Here is a 23,913-nt window from a genome sequence, read left to right as displayed (position 1 = left end):
CAAATCTAGCCCAACAATTGCTTTTGTAAATAAAGTTTTATTGGAACACAACTATACGCACTTGTTTACGGATTGCCTGTGGCTACTTTCACACTAAAATGTTGGAGCTGTGACAGAGACGATATCACTCACAAAGCCCAAAAATGTTTACCTTCACCCCGCCCTTTATGAAAATAGTTTGCTGACCCTTGGCTTAGACATCATTATTCGCCTCTGATCTGGGCACCCCTCTCCTCTCCAAACTCAGTGAGGACTCTGTTCACCAGGAAGAGAGGCAGGAGGAAGCCATGTCTGGAACATGACTCCTCTCCCTCACATCCTGCCATCCTCTGGTGTAGATTCACCTTGCAGCCATGGCAACCGCAGGCAGTTCCCCAAAGGCACCATGCTTCACTGTGGCTTCAGAAAATGTCATGTGGGTTTTGAGGACAATGAGATCAGAATGTTTGCCTAAAACAGTATAAAGGCTTGTAGGCTGGGCAGGTAACTATGGGGACGACACGGAGGGTGGCCTCAGGTTCCAAGCTAAAGCATTTGGACTTACAAGTCATAGGGGTGGGCAGTGGCAGCCTTGGAGATTTGTAAAGCATGAGGTCAGTTTAGGGCTTTACGCATGTAACTCTGAGAATACTGGGCAGATGGCCTATTTATTAGTCTGTTACGACTGACATGAAATACCACAGACCAGGTGGCTACAACCACAGAAATTTAATTCATTGCAGTTCTGGAGTCAAGAAGTTTACATCGAAAGGCTGGAAAATTCAGTTTCTGGTGAGACCCTCTTGCTGGCTTGTAGATGGCCACCTTTTCTCTGTGTATGAGCAGAGAGAACGTAGTGTCTCATACTCTTCCTATAAGGACACTAGTCCTATCAAATAGGGCCCCATCCTTATGATCTCATGGAACCACAGTTACCTCCAAAAACACCCTGTCTCTGAATACAGTCACATGGAGTTAGGGCTTAAACATATGAATCTGGGGTGGGGGGAACGTAATTCAGTTCACAACAGCTGCTGGAGGGAGAAATGTGTGTAAGGAGACAAGCTGGACGTATCAGGGGACTATTAGAGACTGAGAATACCAGGCCTGATCTAGAAAATTGGGCTCTAAGAATGGAAAGGAAGGAATGGGTGACAAGACAGAGATTGTTAAAAAAAAAATCAGTAGGTCTTGGTAACTAAATGAATTCAAGCAAAAGTGATTGTGTCTGACAGCTATGTTTAAAGCCAGGTGAGTAGGGAATGGAGCCATAGTTAACAGAAAAATGAAGACATGGGGACGAGAAAGTCTTTGGGCAAATATAGCGGTTTGGGATCTATTTAGTCTGAGGTGATGTTATCCAGGTGTATTGGGAAGACTATTAATTCATCTTCCCTAAAGTGAATGCTACCTAACACATCTTTTATCAAGAAGTTATGAATATTGATTTTTTTTTCAAAAGTCATTGCACCCTTCCCTTGAGACCCATGTAATCATTTGTGAGAATGAATGTCAGGTTCTTCATTATCTGTTCGTAGTCCCACATGTTAGGATTTAAGCCAACTTCTCTTATTCTGATCAGTGGGGATGTCTTCATCACCACAACCTGTTACAGATAAGATTCTCTAAAGAAATAGTTAGAGGACATTCATTCACACATGTATTCAAGCAATATATATATAGTAAATGTAAGATACAGTTCTGGCACTAGGGATTCCAAGGTGTCTAAAAAGGACTAATTTTAGCTACATTGAAAGTGAGCTTTATAGTTCTGTTTTAAAAGTGCTTACTCATTTTCTCATGTAAGCTTTCACTTTCTTAAGTTTTCTTTAACTGTCAGGAAAGAAATGAGACAGCATTCTGAGAAGGACCTAGATATGCCACAACGAACCTTCTGAAGGAGGCTGATAGAAGGGACAACCCGCCAAGTCTGGGAGTTGGCTTGACAGCCCTGCCCACGAGAAGCTGGCTAAGACAGCACAGCAGAGATGCGGCCTGGAGATTGGGGTGCGAACACTGCACAAAGCTACCATCACCGAGTCTTATATTTGCCTTATTTGTGAAGACCATTGTACTTGGACACCAACAAGAACGCACCCCAGCTGGCCTAAGCTACGGAGTCTACAGTCCTTGGAAAAAGAATAAGTCAGAAAAAAGACCTTCAGGATCCTTCCAGCTGTTTCCTATGATTTATCATTCTTACGTTATAGCCACTTCAAAATACTTTTTTAACTTCATGCTATGAATTCCAAACATATTTAAGGGTCATTTCCGCCTTTGGTAGGATATAAGACCACTTGTGCCACCGCTTTCTCTTAGTTGGCTTTGATATTTCCTTTCATGCATGCTCCATTTTCCAGTAAAATAACCCTATGCCGGGGCCTCTGACTAGCTCTACTTTTGAATTAACTAATATTTGCTGTTTCCACATGGCAGGTGTGACGTTAGGCCAGGTGCTATGAGTTAAACAAAGATAAATGAGACCTGGACTCTGCCCTTAAATATGCAAACCAGCCAAGGGCTGCTGGTTAAACTCTGGACTCAGACAGGCCTGGCGTGGAATTCCAGCTTCTCTACCTACAGCTTGGGCAAGTTATTTACATTCTTTTGAATTCCTTTTTCTTCCTCTCTCCACAACTGGGCGTGATAATATCTACCTCATAGACTTGTTGTGAGAATTAATTAAATAATAAAGTACAGTGCCATATAGAAAGCGAATAATTTATCCTTCTCATTATTCCTATTATCATTATTTCCATAGGGAAGAGAATATTTAGACTTTTCCTTCTGAACCCTGCCTTTCTTTTTTCATTCTACTTCTTAACTGCACAGAACTCCTCTATTTTCTTTTAAGAGAAGAGGGAAAGACACTCTAATGAAGATCTTAGTATAACCTTGACTGCAGATGCACAGAGACAATAGGAAATCATGTCATACCTCTATTTAATCTGCATTGGTCCTGTTTTCATCTCTTCATTTCTGACCTTTGAGAATCATTTGTTGTGGAAAAGGACAAATAACTCGATTATGTCACTGATGATTAGTCTTGAGGCATTCACTCAATAAATATTTATTCTGCAGTTTCTGGGTGCCAGGTCCCGAGTCAGTGCTAGAAACAGAGTGGTGGACATGCCAGCCATGGCCTCTGATCTCATGGAACACACAGCACAGCAGATGGCAAACATGCACCCAAGTGCAAGAGAAAGCTCTGGAAGTGAATGTAGTGGGGCTTTGCCTAGGCTCTCAGGCAGCAACATGGCCTTCGACCACAGTGGCAGTCCCAGGTACCTGGTGAGTCTCCTGTGCATGGTGTCAGGCACACTATGACCTTATACCGTAGTGGAAGTGCCATGTACATGGTGAGTCTCCTGTGCTTGGTGACAACTCTCAATTGCCCAAACTGGAAACTTGGGGTGAAATACATAACTGAGAGCTTGCAGATCTACACAAGGGATTAGATAGTAGAATATTGAAATCCATTGATATCATTGATTTTAAATTGAAAAAGAATTACAAAAGAATGTGGATTAAGAGATGGCTTTAGATTCTGCAAGCTATTTTCCAGCTAAAAATGTTAACACCAAAAATATTATAATCTGACAATGGAGGATAATGGATGATGTTTCCTGTGTCTTCCTCCAATCCTCAGGATGACCCTGGAAAGTAAACTATGAATTTGGATTGTAAATAATGTGGTCTGGTTGGAGGGCATCTGCTTCATCAACTGGATACAATGGCTGGAGATGCCCTGAATTTGCAGTTAGCAGAGTTCAGCTGGTCTCCGTGAAAATGGTAGTTCCATTGGTCTGCAATGATTTCATATAAAAATGGCATCACACTACTTAGCTATCTGGGAAGGATCTGATTGCTGAGACTTGGTATTCAGGATGATTGTGAACTCACAGCTGAATGTGGCTGGGGTCGGGGTGAAGGACTGAGGCCTGGTATTACACCCATTCTCCAAATGGAATGAGTCTGGTGCTGAGTCGGGTCCCAGTTGACCCTTGTACCTAACTCACCCTGTGATGATGGACACTGCCCTTAACGACAATTTGAAGATGTCACAAATAGTAGGTAAAGCAAATCTCCAGGCATTCCAGGTGGGGCAAGGCTTGGAAGTCTAGGCAGCAATAAAAAGGGCTAACACGTGTTGACTACTTCCTCTGTCTTACAGGGTTCTAAATTCCACTTGAATTACCTGCAACTCCTCTACCAAGTATTAACATGAGGGATTCCTACAGTCAGGGAGCTGGGAGAGATGCAAGGAAAATAAGGCAGGCCCCTCTGTCCTCAGAGGGCTTCAGGCTCCATAGTCCTCAGGACTATAGCAGAATTCAGAAACGAGACCAAGGCAAAGGCCCAGCTATGTGAACCGGCACCCTTGAAAAGCCATTAGCAGTCTGTGGGTCATCCCCAACTCAGGGACTGTATCAAGAGAGTCCAGGCCAAAGAGAGCTGAGAAGAGAGCATAGAGGCATTGGAAAGAGATACAGGAGGCCAGAGAGGCGTTTTGGCTTCCAACTTCCAGGTGAGTCTGAGAGAGAGAGAGGGAGATAAAGAGAGACTGAGCAATTCTCCCCCTTCCAGTTATGGAACACCAGGCTCAGCCTAGAAGGAGCTCCAGCTACGTCTGTGCTTCTGGACTGGTGACTTGGTTTATCACCTGCGGCCAGCAGGGAGTAGGGGAAGGAGATGGGATGGGGGAGGGGAGCGGACAAGCCGATTGCAAAAGGCATCAAGTCAGGGCTGTCAGTTACTGGAAAGGAGCACCGGTTCCCATGCTAAGGCATTTCTGAGGAAAAGGGTCATGGGATTACTTCAGCCTTTTGGAGAAAATGTACTTTAATTGTGACTGATTTAATAGTCTCCTTCGCCCACTCCCAATAGATCTCCCTCCCTTTCCCATCCTCAAGGGGCAGCCCAACAGTGTAACCAATCTGCTAGGCTCTTTGCATAATAGTGGGAAAGGAAGTGCATTACTCCCGGGTCATTTAGGAGATGCAGATGTATGCTCAGAGAGCAAGGCAGGCTGGCTAGCCACGCGACGGCTCACGAGAGGGAAACCGCATCACGCAGAAGTAACAGGGACTCTTTGAGCCTGTTCCCCTTCCTTCCCTTGCGCAAGGAGCTTGGCAGGCACCATCGTGGGGGCCAGAGGGGACACTCAGAAAAACAGCACTCTTGGCTTCTAAAACTCACTCTACCAGCTCCTGATTTATGAGGTTGGTGGCAAAAGACCTGCTCTTTCCCAGCCTCTGTATCTATATCCCTAAAATGAGGGCGTTGTGTTGTATGATGCTGAGGAATGTTAGGATCAGATAAGATGATGAGAAATTCTGTTCCTCCTCTGTGTTCCCAGATGCCTTAACCAGAAACCACAGAGTCATGGGAGGTGCCTCACTCCTTGTTTCCCACCTGCTACTGTTTCTACCTCCTAAACCCATCCCTTCCTCTTCTCTCAATTGTCCCCCCTTGTGTCACGCTGTCCCGTTGTCTCATCTGGATAAACAGACTCCCAGTGTCTCACTTTACCCTCCTTTTATGCATCACTTGCACTGTCTCCTCACTCCATCGTTAGACAGTGAGAAGGCATTGTGTCTTTTCTCTCTGCGTCACCAGTGTCAAGCACAGTCAGATGGAATAAGCTCCCCTCAAAATATCTGATGGATGAATAACTAGGTAGAGGAATGAATTGATTTAACCTTCTATGCAAGTACCTTTTATAATTTACTTTTTAATATTTATTTATTTGAGACAGGGTCTCACTCTGTCGCCAGGTTGGAGTGCAGTGGTGATCTCGGCTCACTGCAACCTCCACCTTGAGTTCAAGTGATTCTCCTGCCTCAGCCTCCCAAGTAGCTGGGAATACAGGCGTGCGCCACCACGTCCAGCTAATTTTTTGTATTTTTGGTAGAGTCAGGGCTTCACCGTGTTGGCCAGGCTGGTCTCAAACTCCTGACCTCTTGATTCACCCACCTTGGTTACCCAAAGTGCTGGGATTACAGGCATGAGCCACTGTGCCCGGCCTGCAAGTACTACTTTTATAAAATAGTGTCTGAATGTGAGCCGCTATTCTCTGCAGTTCAATAAGCATGAATATTTGCTATAGATTTGGCACTGTGCTAGGTACTGGGGATGTGAAGATGAGTTAGATACAGTTCCTGATATTCAATTACTATGCAGGGAGCAAGGTGGGCTGAATTAGTTAGGCTTCCCTAGTGAAACAGAGCCAACAGGACAGACAGATAAATAGGTAAATAGGGATTTATTTTAAGGAACTGTCTCATGCAATTTTGGGGGCAGGCAAGTCAAAATTTGCAGAGTCAACAGGCTAGAGACTCAGAGAAGAACTGATGTTGCAGCTCTAGTCTGAAGACAGACAGGAGGCAGAGCTCCTCCTTCCCTGGGGGACCACAGTTTTTTGTTTTTGTTTTTGTTTTTCTTTTTAAGGCCTTCAACTGATTAGATGAAACTCACTCTCATTATGGAGAGTAATCTGCTTTGCTTAAAGTCTGCTGATTGAACTGTTAGTCATAACTAAAAAATGCCTTCACAGCCACTTCTAGACGGCTGTTGACCAAACACCTGAGCCTAGCCACGTTGAGGCATAAAAACTATCACACAGGCATATGGACAATAACATAGTGCATACAATTGCATTTCTGCAAAGTAAACTAGGTCTTTCTTTTACAGGAAGTTCTCTACACATTTTGGCATTCCAAAACTAACATTTGTGAACTGCTTTCTCTGTATATGTCATGCACTCTACAGGGTGCATTCATAAGCATGGCTTCGATCCTTACAACAATCTGTGATGTGAGTATTGTGCTCGCCTTTTAAAAGAGAAAGAGGTTCAAGTAATGTGCACGAGGTTCCACTGCTGTGTAGTGCAACTCAGATTTGAGGCCAAGCCTCTGCACTACTCCAAATTCAATAATCTTTGTTCCACATCATGAAACCTTTGACAAACATATCTAGCTTGAAGCTTAGCTTTTCCTAAAAGAAGCACTTCTTTAGCCAGGAATGCTGCAGTATCACTAGATTTTGTAACAGGAATCCCTATTCCCTACACCAAGCCGCACCACACACACACTTAAGGAAGTGAATCAGTGCTCCCAGCTCATTTCCTATTGGCTCTGAAACTCGGAGAGGGCCATGACTAGCCCCAATCCTATTGGGTCGTGTTGAATCAATAAGCTGAAAAGGAAGCTTCTCAAATGTCACTATTATGAGTTTTTGTCACACACACTTAAAAATTTTCTCTTTAACTCCAAGCCAGACATAGACCACATAGCCGCTAGTCTTTCTCAATAGACAAGAAAGAATTGTTAGTACTAGATTTCTCTGTTAACTGCTTAGTATATAAAGAATATTCTGCTTTAAACTTGCCAGAATTAAGTAGGAAATGAGCTGCAAATGAAAAATACATTCTCTGGAGCGCTAGCTTTCAATATGAAAACGGACAGATGATATGAATGCAGTAATTATTTATTGATAGCCTACTAGGCGTCAAGCACTGTTGGCCTTCCAAGGAAACCAAATGAGTAGGGATAATCTCATACCTCAAGGATGCACAGAACGGGGAAAAAGACAAGAAATAATATTTACTGAAGGGCTTTCATATGGCAGTCATTTTAGCATCTCATTTAATCCTGACAATCCCATGAGCTTGATAGCATCAGCCCTTTATACAAAGGGGGAAACTTAGTGTAGAAAGTAGTGAAGTTCCTCTTTAAAATGTTCTTTCTTGTTAAATAATAAATCATACGTGTGCTAATAACTCTTTGTTAAGCCCTATCCTATGTAGCTGTTAGACATGCCATGTTTACAGGCACGTAGTACATTCTGTGTCCTTGTACTTTACCTGAGATGTCTGTGCTGGATGTGCTCACAGGCATGTCCCAGCTCGCCACTGCTTTTACCTGTTTAGAAAAGTTTTAAGTTGTTAGCCAATCGGGTTTTAGTTTAAATCACGGCAAAATGGCTAGCGAGAGTAGCCTTCCTGCAGCCCAGGAAGTAAAAATTGCTTTGCTGAGAGATCTGTTGTCTCGGTGCTGATTTTTCTTTGCGACACCGAGCATCTGCTTCCAACACTTAGTCTTAGCAAAACGGAGTGACTTGCCCAAGATGACACAACTGGTAAATACCGATAACTTATACCAGATCTCTCTCTAAGTCCAGAGCTCATCAACCTTCCACCGATCACATTGCAGAGGAGATAAAACAAAAATATAAACCATTATAGCTAGGATGGACACCAAGAGGGAGTCAAGTAAAGTTTCAGGAATCTGAAGATGTTATTTGAGATGGTCTTTAGAAAGAACAGATGGTATTTTTGAGGCAGAGATGAGAGAGAGCATTTCAAAGGAGAGGAAAGAGCTTGGGTGAGACTTAGAGCAAGAAGTAGAAGGGCTTTGGTGGGTAAGAGTTGGAAGCTTTCTTGGAGTTTCAAAAGCAGGATGATCCTCCTAAACTAATACAGATTAGAGCAGAGCAGATTGGAAGATAAGGAGACGAGGTGGGAGATCCTTGCAAGTGTCTTAGAGAGCACCTGGAGGAATGGAAGAGAAGACAGATTTGAGAGACAGCACGGAAGAGGATTGCAGGGTGACCCTCAACTGAATGATGGACCGGTGATTTCAGACTGATGTGGGAGAATGGAACCAAATGCAGTGCTGGAGTAGGTGACCAGGTAAGGACTATGCAGCAGAAGTCAAGAAAGATGAAAAGCAAAAGCATAGCAGAAAGAGGGAAGGAGGGAGTCAGAAAAGAAAGGGATTTCCAAATGTGCCATCCTGAAAAATGGAGTGGATCTGAGTTGTGGCCAAGCCTCCTGGGGAGTGGCTGAGACCATATGAAGACAGAGCTTATCCAAATGGAAGACACCAGAAGATTAAGAACCTGGAGGTCACTGGGAAAGCTGGCAGTGAATTACATGGAAAGGAAGTCAGTGCTCCAGAGACCGAAACCAGGGAAGAATGTGAGAAAAAGTCCTCAGAATTAGAAGTAATTGGGCAGTGAAGGGCAGAAAAGTCACAAGTTTACATCAAATCAGAAAAAATCAGTTGTGTACAAAATGGGTGGTGCATTATCCTGCAACCACAGTGGGCATTTCCACTGGAAAACTTAATAATAAGGGGATCTCACTCCTCACATCTTAGGGGAAAGGACAGGACAGAGTAGGCACATTCACACAGGGTATCGCATTTTCACATTTGCTAGCAAGGAATGTCAAGGGAGGCAACTAGTGTTCTCAGATAACATTGAAATGCCTCACCCTCACCTTTCCTCACCTGTCCTGCGACCCACCTAGCTTGCATAAACCCAGTGAAGAGGAGAAAGCTCAAAGCTGAGCAAGTTCTCTTCCATTCTTGCTGAGTCAACCACTTGCTATCACAGGAACAGGCACGCATGTTTGAGGACACCCTGCCCATCGTATCATTTGTGCTGTCAAGTTGAATGGCAAAGTGTTAGTTCATGTGATGTGCAAGAAGACTTGCAGCCTGAGTGAATAACTTCTAATCACCATGAAGCATAAGAGAAAAGGCTTTCTAGTGTGGAACTGAGCTGCATTCCAGCCCCATGACTTGGCATCAGGTTTAGCGACTGGGTCAGCAATTGTGCTCCAGTTGTTGCTTCTATTTTCTACAGGGTGTTGCAAGCCTGGAACTTCCACCCACCCAAAGCAGACTGCCAGAGCTTATCTGGCGTTTGTTAGTGCAGAGCTCATTGTGTTGCCATGCATTGTCTAGTTTAGGCTTGATTCAACTGTCACATAATCCAAGGGAAAATGAAGAGCTCTGTGGACTAATCTCCATTTATTTTCAGTTTTCTATTGTCAGTGCTCTGCCTGCTAGGGAATTCCAGAAAGTGTTCCTTAATAATTACAAGGTAGGTTGTAGCAAAGAAATGAATGGTGTAGCTATCAGTCATAAGGGAAGACTGGGGAAAACAGCCCTGGCTGCTGGCAACTGACTAGATGCATTTGCTTTGTGCTGACATTAGGATCTCATTCGGAAGCAACCTGGGCGGTCAATGAATCCAACTGCTCTCTCAGAGCGGCAGCATTGGAATATGGTCTTTTGTTTTTTTCTTGCACTGTCACCCAGGCTGGAATGCAGTAGCACAGCCTCAGCTCACTGCAACCTCCACCTCCCAGGTTCCAGCGATTATCATGCCTCAGCCTCTTGAGTATCTGGGACCACAGGTGTGTGCCACCACACCCAGCTAAGTTTTCTCATTTTTAGTAAATATGGGGTTTTTCCATGTTAGCCAGGCTAGTGTCAAACCCCTGGCCCCAAGTTATCCCCTGGCTCAGCCTCCCCAAGTGCTAGGATTGCAGGTGTGAGCCACTATGCCTGGCCCTGGAATATGGTCTTTTGGGCTCAGAGAGCTGACTCCCTCATTACCAAGATGGCCTTGCATTTTCTCCCCACTGGGTTTAGTTTTCATAACTATATTAAGAGCTAATATTTAGTGAGTGCCCGTGATGTGCTATGCACTGAGCAAGTTCTTTAAATGCATTATCTAAAATAGTCCTCAGAATAAACCCATAAGGTAAGCACTTTTATTCCCATTTTTCCAGAGGGATACAGACTCAAGCCCCATGGAGTCAGGATTCGAACACACATATGCAGGTCTAGAGGACAGTAGAGCCCATCTTGTCTTCACTCATGTCCCATGCTGGTCCCCAGGGCTCCAGCGGTACATTCCAGGATGCAATCAAGATTCATCTGGAATTCTCTAAAGTGCTCCAGCAGACCTTGTGCAACCCAAATGTTCTGTCAGCTCCTAGCTCGGGATGACATAAATCAACAGCTTCTTTCACAATAATACTAGTAACAACAACAACGACAGGTTTTTAAATAATTTGCATATGGATTCTTTTATCCTCACAAAAGTCTTATAAAATGAGAAGAACAGGTAGTTTACAGTTCAGTTTACAAATCAGAAACCAAGACTCAGGTAAGTAATTTAAATTCCCTAAGTTATAGCTAGCAAACTGTGGAATCCAGAAATCAAACCCACGTCTTCTAAGCTCAAGGCCAGTGGGTCTCAGAGTGTGGCAACCGAACCAGTAGCATCCAGGAATTTGTTTTAAATAAACATTCTCAGGGCCCAGCACAGACCTAATAAATCAGAAACTCTGGGGGTGGGTCCAGCCCTCCGTGCTGGAACAAGCCCTCCAGGTGACGGTGGTGCACACTCAAGCTTGGTCTAGGCCAATGCTTCTTCCCTTACCCTGTGCAGTGTTAAACTTACCACTTCAAGTTCCAACTCTCTGCAATGAATAAAAAGAGAAAAAAGTGAACTGTCTAACAGAATCTTTTGTACCTGAAGTTCAGTTTCATCAGTGACTTCTTAAAATTATGCCTGAGATTCTTGGTGTTGGAAAAAAAAAAATACCACATCTCAGCCCCAAAGAGGAGGTTAATAAAGTCCACTGAACTTCGTTTATTTTCTCACAGGGAACTAAAGGGTGACAATTCTCCAAAATAGGGATTGCATTTTTTCCTACTTATAACAAATTTTATCTCAACAAAATCACATCTATGAAATACAACACCATCATAATCACAAATGGCTTTTTTGAGAGTTGTTTTTGTTCATTTGTTTGTTTTTTTGTTTTGTTTTGATACAGGATCTCGCTCTGACACCCAGGTTGGAGTGCAATGGTGTGATCAGGGCTCACTGCAGCCTCAACTTCCTGGGCTCAAGCACTCCTCCTGCCTCAGCCTCCCAAGTATCTGAGACTACAGTTGTGTGCCACCACGCCCAGCGAATTTTTTATTTTTTGTAGAGGCAGAGTCTTGCTATGTTTCCCAGGCTGTTCTTGAATTCTTGGGGTCAAACACTCCTCCTGCTTTGGCCTCCCAAAGTTCTGGGATTACAGGCATGGGCCACCATGCCTGAATAAGAGTTTCACTTTTGATAGCATTTTGCCTATGAACATTAAATTTAAAAAAATATTTTTCATGCTGTGTTTGGTTTTCTGTTCTTGCAATAGTTTGCTGAGGATAATGGCTTCCAGCTCCAGCCAAAGGACATGATCTCATTCTTTTTTATGGCTGCATAATATTCCATAGTGTATATGTACCACATTTTCTTTATCCTTTTATTCCTGATGGGCATTTGGGTTGATTCCGTGTCTCTGCTATTTATGTTTTCTAAACAAAGCTTACTTCTAAAATTGTTTTCAAATTTCATGACGTTTACTCTAATTTTTATGTTTAAATTAGTTTTTGACATTAAAATTTGTATGTTATAAAAATCTCATAAAGAAGATATCCAATTTTAATACTTATAAGTTTTATTGTCTTTCTGTCAATAAAAGATCTGTTGGTGCCTAAAAAATATTTTCCAATGAACTGTTTATCAAAAATCAGCAATATTCATCTAAATATTAAATCTCAGGGAAGCATTTAATGACTAATGGAAACTGGGGTTGGGGTACTCAAGCAAATAGCCGTCAAAATTAGTAGAAATGGCATTTATTTAAAATAAATATCCATTAGGGAGAAGGTGCTGCACAGAACGTAGGAGCATCGCCTTTAAAGTCAAATGCCCCTGAGACCCAGCAGAGCTCTGTCACTTACTAACTACAGGACTTAGAGCCAGTCGCCTATCTATCCTCAGTTGACTTTATGCAGAAAAATGGGAATCATAATTGAACCCACTCAAAGAGTTATCCTGAGAATTAAATGAGCTCACATATGAAAAATACTTAAAACACAGTGACTTCTACATAGCAGGGACTCAAAACCATGAGCAATTATTTTTGTGTTTTAAGTGATAGATACGTGCCATGTACGTAGTAGATCAGATGCCAGGGACAGAACAATGAATACCCTGTGAACTTTGCCCCTGATCCTTCAAGGCTCGCCCTTTCACTCTATTCTACAAAGTCTGTTTCTGTTTTGGTTTATTTTTAACGTAGCACTTGGAACATATCCCGAATTTACATATAACCTGGCAGGGCTGGCCTGGCTACCAGTACGACTTTTTTTATAAGTACTATCTTTTAACAAATTTAGGATATCATCAAAGACACATTATTTCAGGTACTGTTCAAAAAGAAAAAAAAACACTGCCAACCATAAGATGTCATCGATCGTGAAATACTCCCTTATTTCAGTTCAAGAAGTAGTAGAAGGCTGGGTGCAGTGGCTCACAGCTGTAATCCCAGCACTTTTGGAGGCTGAGGCAGGAAGATCATGAAGTCAGAAGTTTGAGACCAGCCTAACCGACATGGTGAAACACTCTACTAAACACTCTACTAAAAATACAAAAATTAGCCAGGCATGGTGGCTCCTGCCTGTAATCCCAGCTACCGGGGAGGCTGAGGCAAGAGAATCACTTGAACCCGGGAGGCAGAGGTTGCAATGAGCTGAGATCGTACCACGGCACTCCAGCCTGGGCAACAGAGTGAGACTCTGTCTCAAAAAAAAAAAAAAAAAAAAGGAGAAGTAGTAGAAAAAAAGTTTGGTTTTAAAACTCATGCAATGTAGTATTTTCATTTCCCATCACTGCCTAGAACCCACAAAGAAACACTCTGCCTGGGTTATGTGCATATCTGTGTTAAGGGATGGCATGGGAAGTGGTTCACAAAAAGGATATTTCACAATAGATCAGAACCGGCTTTGAAGAAATTTTCTGAGTCAGAAAATAAATAAAACATTAATGGCAGATATTCTGCACCAAGAGAACAGTATGTTTCTGGAACTGCCGGTGCACTCTATGAAAATGACTGAAGTCAGGTCAAGTAAAAATCCACTTATTTTGCTCCTACTCTTTCCATTCATTGTTAGGTGGAGGGCTACCAGCAAAATCACATCTATTCTCTCTAGATATTCACGTACTAGTAGAAGCGTCAGAGACATAAACAGAACGTGGAGGACAGTTTCAACGTGGAAATACGCACAAAGTCTAGAAAGAGTATAGGGAAAATGAGGCATGAGGGGAGCAGAGGGAGTAGGAAGTGTGGCTAAAGAGGCTCATTGACAAGGCAATGCCTGAGCAGGTTTTGAACGACAACTAAGAGCTGAACAAGCATTTGGTGAAAGCAACAACGCTAATAAAAAATGTGAGTGTTATGTCTATTTCAGTTAGTTTTGTTTTTCCACAGCTGTAGTTTGGATGCCCTACCTCAGCTAGTCAGGAGTGAGCTTGTGTAAGAGCTGCACAAATATCTCTCTGCCAGAACCAGTGAATCTGGAAGCTCATATGAAGTAACTCATTATTATTACACACACACACACATAAAACAAAATGAAAACCTGGCACAGACTTGGTACTTTTTGTTTTCATGGCTTTAAACAAAACAAAACAAAACAAAACAAAACAAAACATTAGGATTGTGTCTTAAAGAGAAGTTGAGATATCCAATTTCTTTTCAATACTTCATATTGGACTCTGCAAGAGAAATGAAGGGGCAAAATAATATGCATCATAAAATGGTTAGACAAGGCAGGGCAAGGCCTATAATCCCAGCACTTTGGGAGGCCAAGATGGGCAGATCTTTTGAGATCAGTTCGAGACCACCTGGCCAACATGGTATAACCCTGTCTCTCCTAAAAATACAAAAATTAGCCTGTATGGGGGTACTTCCCAGTAGTTCTAGCCACTCAGGGGGCTGAGGCAGGAGAATTGCTTGAACCCAGAGGCGGAGTTTGCAGTGAGCCAAGATTGGGCCACTGCACTCCAGCCTGGGTGACAGAGTGAGACTCGGGGAAAAAAAGAAGAATGGAAGAGAGAGAGAGAGAGAGAGAGAGAGAGAGAGAGAGAGAGAGAAGGAGAGGAAGGGAAGGGAAGGGAAGGGGAGGGGAAGGGGAGGGGAGGGGAAGGGAGGGGAGATTGTTAGACAGTGCAAATAAATCAAATCAGGGAGATGGAGAGCATGTGCAATTTTTCTCAAAGGAAGGGTTTTGCAAGGAATGGTCTATGTTAGCTTGTGAAGTATGTACAAAATCAGTTTTTCTCTGGGCAATTGTTCAACTCTGTCTTCTTTCCACTTCCAGTCAAAGCTGATGATGTGATAAAGCTTTCTTTTTATTATTCAGAAAGAACTCCAGTCAACCTTGACACTTCTAAACATAGTGATTCATTTCTCTGACCCTATCAGTTTGTCACTTCCAACCTAGGACCCCTCAAATGGCAGAAGTAACTTGAACACAAATTTAGTGATGTTCCTTCCTTGTTTCATTTTATAGCTGTCATTCATCAAATTGCCTTCTTCCTACATCTGCCACCTACTATACACCCTCACTGACACTCTGAACAAAACACCAGATAAAACCAGTTTGTTCAGAGATAGTATGCCAAGACAGCCATATACCAGGCAATTCAACTTTGGACTTTCTGAGATTTCAGGGAGAATTTGTCCACAAATGCACAGCCCAGCTTCCCTCTGAAAAAAATCCTGAATCAGTTATGAAATTCCCATGACATTGATTATAATTAAGCAGAGATTGACAAGAAGATAAGAGTATGGCTCCAGTCAAGGAGAATTTATCTCATATAAATGTTTGCATGGCCATCATGAGATCATGGATGCAAGCAGCTAGCACGGGGCCTTGATAACATCAAACCATCCAAAGCTTAGTTTCCCCTCTGTGGGACTATCTCAAAGGCATCCCACCCTAATCTGAGGTAACAGGTATTCTGGAAGAGCCCAAAGCTGTGGAAGAAGGGAAACACAGAGGAAAGAGGAAGCTGTCTGGCTTGTGTTGGTTTTTTTTTTTTATCAGAACCTGTTTCAGCATTCTTACAGGGAAAAGCCAAGCTGTACCATCTTCCTCATTATTAAACAAGATTAGAAAGCCCGCAAAATCTTATTTTTAAATAGACATTGGTAGCATATACTGTGTATCAATGGAATTGAATGCTCAAGTTAGACCATAATTTTTGTACATCATTTATACTTTTTTTTTTTTAAAGCAAAGGGAATTATATTTCCGTCAGAAGGTTTTATCACGTCATTGCCAAACTCCCTCTTTTTTGTGTCTGATGTAAGGTCACACTGTTGCACAATTGGGAACACTGGGGTAATAACGGGAGATAGGAAGGACAGGGAACCCGTGCATTTCAATTTTCTCACGATGCGTTGGTAACTCATCTCTGTCTTCTCCACACTTCCTACTGGCTGGATGGAGGGGATCACGGTAGAGGAACAATTACATGGAAGAAGTCACATACGAGTGACTGCTTTCCCCCTCCAGCTCTTTTCCCTGCTTCCTCCTTGTGATGTGCTTATCACTTTTCCCTCCAGGGTTGTAAATAAAGGCTTCTGGGGCTCTCACAGCTCCAGAGAGAGGTAGCCCACTCCTACCAGCCCTGACAAATGGTTGTTCAGCAAATTGTGATGAGAACATCATTGTGGTACAGTGTATCTAATTGATTTCTAATTAATATTAATCTTTTGGCCTGGTACAGTGGCTTGCACCTGTAATCCAGCACTTTAAAAGGCCAAGGCGGGAGGATCACTTGAGATCAGGAGTTCGAGACCAGCCTGACCAACATGGTGAAACCTCGTCTCTACTAAAAATATAAAATATTGGCTGGGTGTGGTGGCACATGCTTGTAATCCCAGCTACTTGGGAAGGGAGGCAGGAGAATCGTTTGAACCCAGCAGACAGATGTTGTAATGAGCCGAGATCAGACCACTGCACTCCAGCCTAGGTGACAGAATGAGACTCCATCTCAAAAAAAAATATATATATATATTAATTTTTTATAATAAATAATTAAACATACAACAAATTTTATTTAAATATTTAAATTATATTAATGGAAAGAAGTATATTTGGAGCTTCTTTAAAACGAAAATAGCACTCTGAATGATTGTGTGTTTTTTGAAACCACTTAAAAGTATAAAAATCATTATATTTTAAAGATTGGAAAGATTTTAGGCACAACTTCGCCTATTTGTTTTCTATAACAAAAATTAAGCCCAGAGCACTTAAATGCTTCATTCAGAAACCACCCACAAGACAGCAGTGGAGGAACATATTGTAAGAATCTTTCTGCCACATGATGATACTCTTGAGTCAACCCCATGGATACGCTACACTGAGTCATAAAAATTTTACAATATATCTGGGATAATAGTCTAAGGATCTTATCCAACATAAATATAATTTGCCAACATTTTCACTTACATTCTAAAGCAACAGGCTCCCAACTAACAATTATTTCTTCATTTTGTGCTTTTGTAATAAGGCAGTCTGTCTAGTCTACCTGATTACTAACTCTGGTGTTACCCTTTGTTATCTAAACAAGTACCTAGGTGTGATTCATGGCAATGTCTCTTCTCTGGATCTGTTCCTCTGGCCATGCCTCAGTTATCACAATGTCTTCCTGATGCAGTTTCAATGGCTAGCAAAAAAGATGCTTGAGCGTCAAGAAAAATACCTTCTACTCAGATGAGAAGCAGAAATTCCCATGAATGCCCTTTGATAGTTACACATTTGATATTCACTCATTCATTCAGCTAAGAATTCCTTCTGAAGTCCCAGGCACTAGGTGAAGTGCTGCAGAGGCCGATGTCTAATGAGACGCTGTCCCTGGACTCATGAAGCCTGTAGTCAGATGAGGACAAAATGTGTAAATCATGCTCTGTGGATACTGGCAGGGAAAGCAGTAAATAATCAAGGTGCTTTGGGGAGTGGAGAAGGAGCTGTACCTGGGGAGGATGGGAAACAGCCTTATCTATATATGCCAAATCCAAGCAGTCAAGACACCTACCTCCTAACATTTTTATAAGAACAATCTCATTTCCTCTGATGGAGAAGATACAGCCCAGCTGTGATCTAGTATCTGGGCATTCTGTTCACAGGAACAGAAGATCGGGAGTCATTGTCTGATCACCAAACAGAACAGAAGGGTGGATCTCAGGACCCAGAGAGTGGGGATAGATAGATGGTCAGAATTAGAGGGGACCACAGAAAATATATTTGAAAACCAAGCCAAGCACCCATAAGCCTCTTGAGAGACAGTCAGACCACACAGTTCTGAAAACAAATTCTCAGCTGTTCGAGCAGGCACGTGGATCAGCCTGGGCTAACTCTGGGAGATCTAATCAGTTGCAGGTGCATTTTGGGTGTTTTAAGTATATGTTAGTCATAGGGGTAAACTGTCACTTTGCACAGTTGAAGCTCAGGCATAGAACCAGTACTTTCTCTTTGCTGGAGCTGCTGCCACACCTGAGCCAGTGTGGGCTCCCAGCCATCATGGTCCTGGGAGGTGTCCAGATCGAATTGCTGTCTTGCCTAAATCCCAGAGCTCTCCGACAGCACTAGTTGCCTCTCAGGGCTAGGACAAGGATGAGGTAAGAGAGGCACAAATGAAATATAACTCAGGTTCCCCCTCTGCACTGTCTTGAGCAAGACTGAGTTATTCCTTAGACCCTGCCTCTTTCTCCAGAATGACTTTCTAATTCTAGGAAGAGGAAGGGCTTCAACAATTCTATGGCAGGCAACACTGAACTATAAAAGAGAAGTATAGGACGGTGAGGAGCCTGGTCGATTTCCCAAGGACCTCTGACCAATAATCCCCATTGAATTTTTACAAAGAGATATTGGTCAAAGGTTATAAAATTTCAGTTAGATAGGAGAAACGTTCAAGAGACCTATTGTGCAACATGGTGATATAGTCAATAATAATAGGTTGTACTATTGAAAATGAGAAGAGTAGATTCTAAGAGTTCTCACCACACACACAGACGCAAGTATGTGAGGTAATGCATATGTTAATTAGCTCAATTTAGCCATTCCCCAATGTATGCATATTTCAAAACAACATGTTGCACATGATAAATATCTATAATTCTTGTCACTTAAAAACTAATTTAGAAAAATTTCTGTTGGCAGAGTCCCAAAAGCAATGGTACTCATAGCGCCCAATCTCAAATTGCTAATAGGTTTTTTGTGACTTCTCTTTTTAAAGAAAATATTTGATTCATCTCTTGTCTCCTTCCATGTGTCTCCTTCACTTCTCCCAGTCAAAAATGCATTTCTCAGCATCTTCCTTCTCTGTTCACTGAAAACAGATTCAAAATATACACCCCTGAGAAAAAATTTCTTATATAAGACCTATTTTAAATTCTGTTGTGTCTTAATTCTTGGTTGTAACACCAGAGCCCTGCTAAGAACTGTCAGCTCTATTGTTTAAACACTACTTCAGGACTAATACATATTTATTACAATGTTCCCTGGCTTCCTCTTCTGAATGAGACTTTAAACCGGCAATCATTTTACAAACAGAGCAATAACCACAAAATGTTCAACAAATTAAATATATGGTTTAACAACTATCTAATCCAGAGAGAAAATATAGACATTACTACTTAGATAATATTTCTTATTTTTTTATTATCCAATTTGCTTCAACCTCATTGCTTTCCTTTAAAAAAAAATAAGGCTAGTATTATAAACTGGTATCCATGGTTTCCTTTTCATTAAGTTCTCTTTTTCTCATTATCCTCATTCACCTTAACCAAAAAAAAAAAAAAAAAAAAAAAAAAAAAAAAAAAAAAAAACCTATTTGGGGACCTGGGGCCGTGGCTCACAGCTGTAATCCCAGCACTTTGGGAGGCCAAGGCGGGCAGATCATGAGGTCAGGTGATGGAGACCATCCTGGCTCACATGGTAAAACACTGTCTTTACTAAAAATACAAAAAATTAGTCGGACATGGTGGCATGTGCCTGTAGTCCCAGCTACTTGGGAGGCTGAGGCAGGAGAATCACTTGAACCCAGGAGGTGGAGTTTGTACTGAGCCAGGATCATGCCACTGCAATCCTGGGTAACAGAGCGAAAAAAAAAAAAATAAAAAGGTGAATCAAAAAAAAAAAAAAAAAAAAAAAAAAAAAAAAAAAATTCTGTTTGGGAAAGAGGAAGAAAATAGGAGGAAAAATGATTTACAAGGCAGGAGACATTTCCTCTACATGACACCATGGCTCCAAAGAGCACTGGGCAGATTTTCCACAAAGGATAAGGAAAAAAATAAACATGTTCTATTTCACAAAATTTCAGATTGATTATTGGATGCAAGACGGATTGCACCTCAGAAAGAGCACATTCTTCCGTCAGCACATATGGGTCACAGAGTCTCATAAAACATTTTCAAATAGCTGAGAGCAAGCCACGAGATGAGAAGTCCCTTCATGCTGGGTTTCCACAGAGAAGTCACTGCCAGTGAGCTTGTACGCTGATCAGCTGACGCAGGAGTTAAGTAAAAGCCTCCAGCAGCACAGAAATGTGGGTCTTTCCCTCAGTGATTCATCACTATCAGCAATCAGACAAACTGTCTCATAAAGTCTGGGCATAAATTACTTCATCTCCACCAATTTGGGTTTAAAGATTATTAAGCTCTGAGTGCATTTGGAAAACACCTTCTTCATTTGTTACTTACTATTAACTCTTGGATATTTTATATGGTTGATCACAAAACGACAGGGCCGATAAAATATTGCAATTATCCAACTAAAACTTTAAGAGAAATCTTCTCATGTTTAGAATGCTGTATAATTCATTAATAATATCCATCAGTATCTATGAATGTAAGAAAATAGCGGCACTTACCCAAATGAGCATTTTCTTAAAAGCCACCATCTATAATACCTTGTTCCATTGAATCCTCACAAAAAAATTTGTGATATATGGCTGAGATTTTAAACCCATTTTACGATAAGAAACTGAGACCCGGAAGAGTTAAGACACCGGCTTAACAGCACATCACTTGTTAGTAGCAAAGTTGGGATTTGAATCAGGGTTGTTCTGAATTCTGGTCCACTTTCTTCCTAATATATGAGGCTGTTTAACTCAGACAATGGCCAGGCTTACTGAGACCATTATGCTCAATGATGGTAAATAAATATAAGAATCTAGGTAGCAGAAAAGTTCTTTCTGTGCAGTTGGAAAAGTAACTTCATCTTAGAAGCACTTACCCATTTGAAAAGATGACCTTATGAATTACGCCAGTGTTGTGTCAATTGTGTAAGGCTCTGGTCAGTAAGAGGGAAAACTGATATGTGAACAAACCTAGTCATGCTGGGCCTACGCTGTTTGATTCCAGCTCGCCCCTCCATTCTTCCCACCTGCTCTGTGTACTGGGAGGTGGACCTCTACTAACTGAGCTCCTTCCTCACTCTCTGGGGTTTGGTTCCGCCATAGAATGTCTTCACAGGGGCCAGCGGGTGGGAGGAGGCTGGGTCTGGACTGTGTACTTCCCTCCCTGTTACCTGCTGGTCCTACAGTTGGCAGTAACTGATTTCTTCCCAGGAGACAGCAATTTGTCTTCACCATCAGCTTGCTCCTGCTCTTTCCCCAGCCTCTCCCCTTCCCTTTTCCCCCAGTAACCCTGCATGCCCCTTACACCTTCTGCCAAGGAAAAGCCTGAGACAAAGGCTTGGGTGCAGGTGGTCTATTAGGAAACTCAGCTTAGAGAAGAGGAATGAGGGGCAGGAAGAGTGAACAACAGCGAGGCTCAAAGCCAACAAAGATGAGTTCCTGAGTGGGCCACTGCTGTTTTCAATGGGCGCTTCACCCTCAGAATCTTCTGCGAAATCTTATGAAATATACCTCATACAGTCTACTGGGGAGGAAAACGAGGAATGTGCACCAGTGGCCTTCCAGCCCTCATTCTACAAGCGAAGTGCAACCCCACAGACTCACCTGTATTTCCAGGTCACACATGCCAGAAGGCCAGGCAAGGTCCCATAGGCACCTGCATCTCAGCATCAGGGAGGCCCAGGGCGGGACCTGAAGGGCACCATGGAGCAGGCAGATGACAGAGGCCCTGATGGTGCAGCTCTGACAAGGGGAAGGGCAGGAGGATTGGGGAAAACGGAGCCCCGCCACTGTTACCAGGGAAGGCTTTGCTGCCTTCTAGTTTGTTTGATTTTTTACTTAACCCTGACACTCACTGAAATAGTTCCTTCTTTAAACTCTCCTCGAGTTCCCCATTCGATGGGATATCTATTTCATGTAACCCCGCCTGCTTTACAGCATGCTGTATCTTTTCAGCTGTGTCTCCAAGACTCTTCCTCTCCTTTCCTCATTATTCTCTGTCCCCAAACAACAAAGTCTCATGGTTTTATGCTTCTCTCTTTTACCAGGTCGGGGAGTGTCCCCCCAGAATTCATGTTATTTTCAGAATCTCATAATGTGACCTTATTCGAAAGTAGAGTTATTGCAGATGCAATTAGTTATGAAGAGGTCATCCTGGATAAGCCTTTAATAAAATACAACCAGCGTCCTTATAAGAAGATAAGAGACACGGAGACGGAGACACAAGGAAAACAGCTGGTAAAGTCAAAGGCAGAGACCAGAGAGCTGCCTCTACAATCCAAGGAAAACCAAAGATTGCCAGCAACTCCCAGAAACTAGAACAAAGGCATAGAACACTCTTTCAAAATGTCCAGCAGGAACCAACCCTTCTACATCTTGATTTCAGCCTTCTGACCCCTAGAACTAAGAAAGCATAAATGTTTGTTGTTGAAGCCACTCGGTTTGTGGTTATTTGTTATGACAACCCTGGGAACCATATATACCTCCCCATCAAGGCCCTCCTTCCAAATCTCACAGAAGCCTGACAAAGACACATGTTTCATTTTCTCTCAACCCATCAACATTTATCTGTCCTGGGTATATCCTTCAGAGTCACAGCCTTTACCAGGTGACAGTGGGTGAATAGACTGTACTTGCTAATGCTTTAAGTAGCTAACTTGATGACTAGCATAAAATATATCTCATTCTCTTCCAGAAATTGAACTCTAAGAAAACGACAATGACAATGTATCTCTGCTGGTTAAACTATGTCTACTTAAGGAGACTCTTTGAGAACTCTTAATGGCCAGGTGGTGGAGACGGATTTGGGCAGCTCCTCAGAACCATGCCCTGCAGGCCAGCTGTGGCCTTCCATTCTTAGCTTGAATGAGAGGCTCAGCCAGAATGGAGTCATTCTGGAAATCTCAATGCCTGCCCTCCTGTTAGGTATCCCAGCAGGAACTATACAGGAACCAGGATTGCAGCAATGTAGCCCATGAAGAGATGAAAACCCAGATCAGCCAGCTCGGTGGGGGAACAGAACACACACTGGACTGTAACTATTTCCCCAGAAGCACAGTCACCTCTTGATACGCATTTGTTGATAATTCCCCACCTTTGTTTCTCACTCACCTTCTCTTGAACCACTTTTGGGCACGAATTAACTCTACCCAGGGCAAAAAAGGTCAAGAGGAAAAACATGCAGCTTGTTTCTTTGGGTTTTTTTTTTTTTTTTTTTTTTTTTTTTTGCTTTGTTGTAGTTCTCTAGATGACGTACATTATCAGGCTGAAACGAGGCTTTACATGCTATGGATGTTTTGTGTGTTTCTTATTATCACCTGCAAATGGCAGAGAGTGGATTTGACCCGCACCTCCCTGCTTTGCTGCTCTGCCGCCACCAAGCATGGACTTTGCAGAGGATGCACGCCCAGGCTGACTCTAGCCGCCTGCTAACTGGTGGCCCAGAGCAAGCGAATAAGCATCTCAGAGCTTCTCACCCATGAACCGGGAAGAAGAATGCCTCATCATAGTGGGTGGTGAGGCTTAAACACATGACTGTACTTACGGCCCCATGCGGAGTAGCAGGTATATTGCAAGAGTTAAGAATCCTGGCTGGGCACGGTGGCTCACACCTGTAATCCCAGCACTTTGGGAAGCCAAGGCGGGTGGATCGCCGGAAGTCGAGAATTTGAGACCAGCCTGACTAACATGGAGAAACTCAGTCTCTACTAAGAATACAAAATTAGTTGGGTGTGGTGGCGCATGCTTGCAATCCCAGCTGCTCGGGAGGCTGAGGCAGGAAAATCGCTTGAACCTGGGAGGCAGAGGAGGTTGCCATGGGCCAAAATTGCGAAATTTCACTCCAGCCTAGGCAACAAGGGCAAAACTCCG

The 23,913-nt window shown here is 42.6% G+C and overlaps 1 long non-coding RNA gene across 1 annotated transcript; it reads right to left on the bottom strand.

Moving 5' to 3' along the window:
- Window positions 1-10,845: 10,845 nt before the first annotated feature.
- On the bottom strand, window positions 10,846-20,945 carry LOC116549228. The gene is made up of 2 exons (XR_004267758.1): window positions 20,557-20,945; window positions 10,846-11,260 (listed from the first exon to the last, which is right to left on the bottom strand). It is a non-coding gene; the product is annotated as an uncharacterized LOC116549228 (long non-coding RNA).
- Window positions 20,946-23,913: the final 2,968 nt, after the last annotated feature.

Source organism: Sapajus apella, unplaced genomic scaffold (assembly GCF_009761245.1).
Source record: "Sapajus apella isolate SASKATOON/1434 unplaced genomic scaffold, GSC_monkey_1.0 scaffold6, whole genome shotgun sequence".
Lineage (NCBI taxonomy): Eukaryota > Metazoa > Chordata > Mammalia > Primates > Cebidae > Sapajus > Sapajus apella.
Note: the sequence above shows the minus strand (reverse complement) of the source record. Positions and strands in the feature narration are given on the sequence as shown.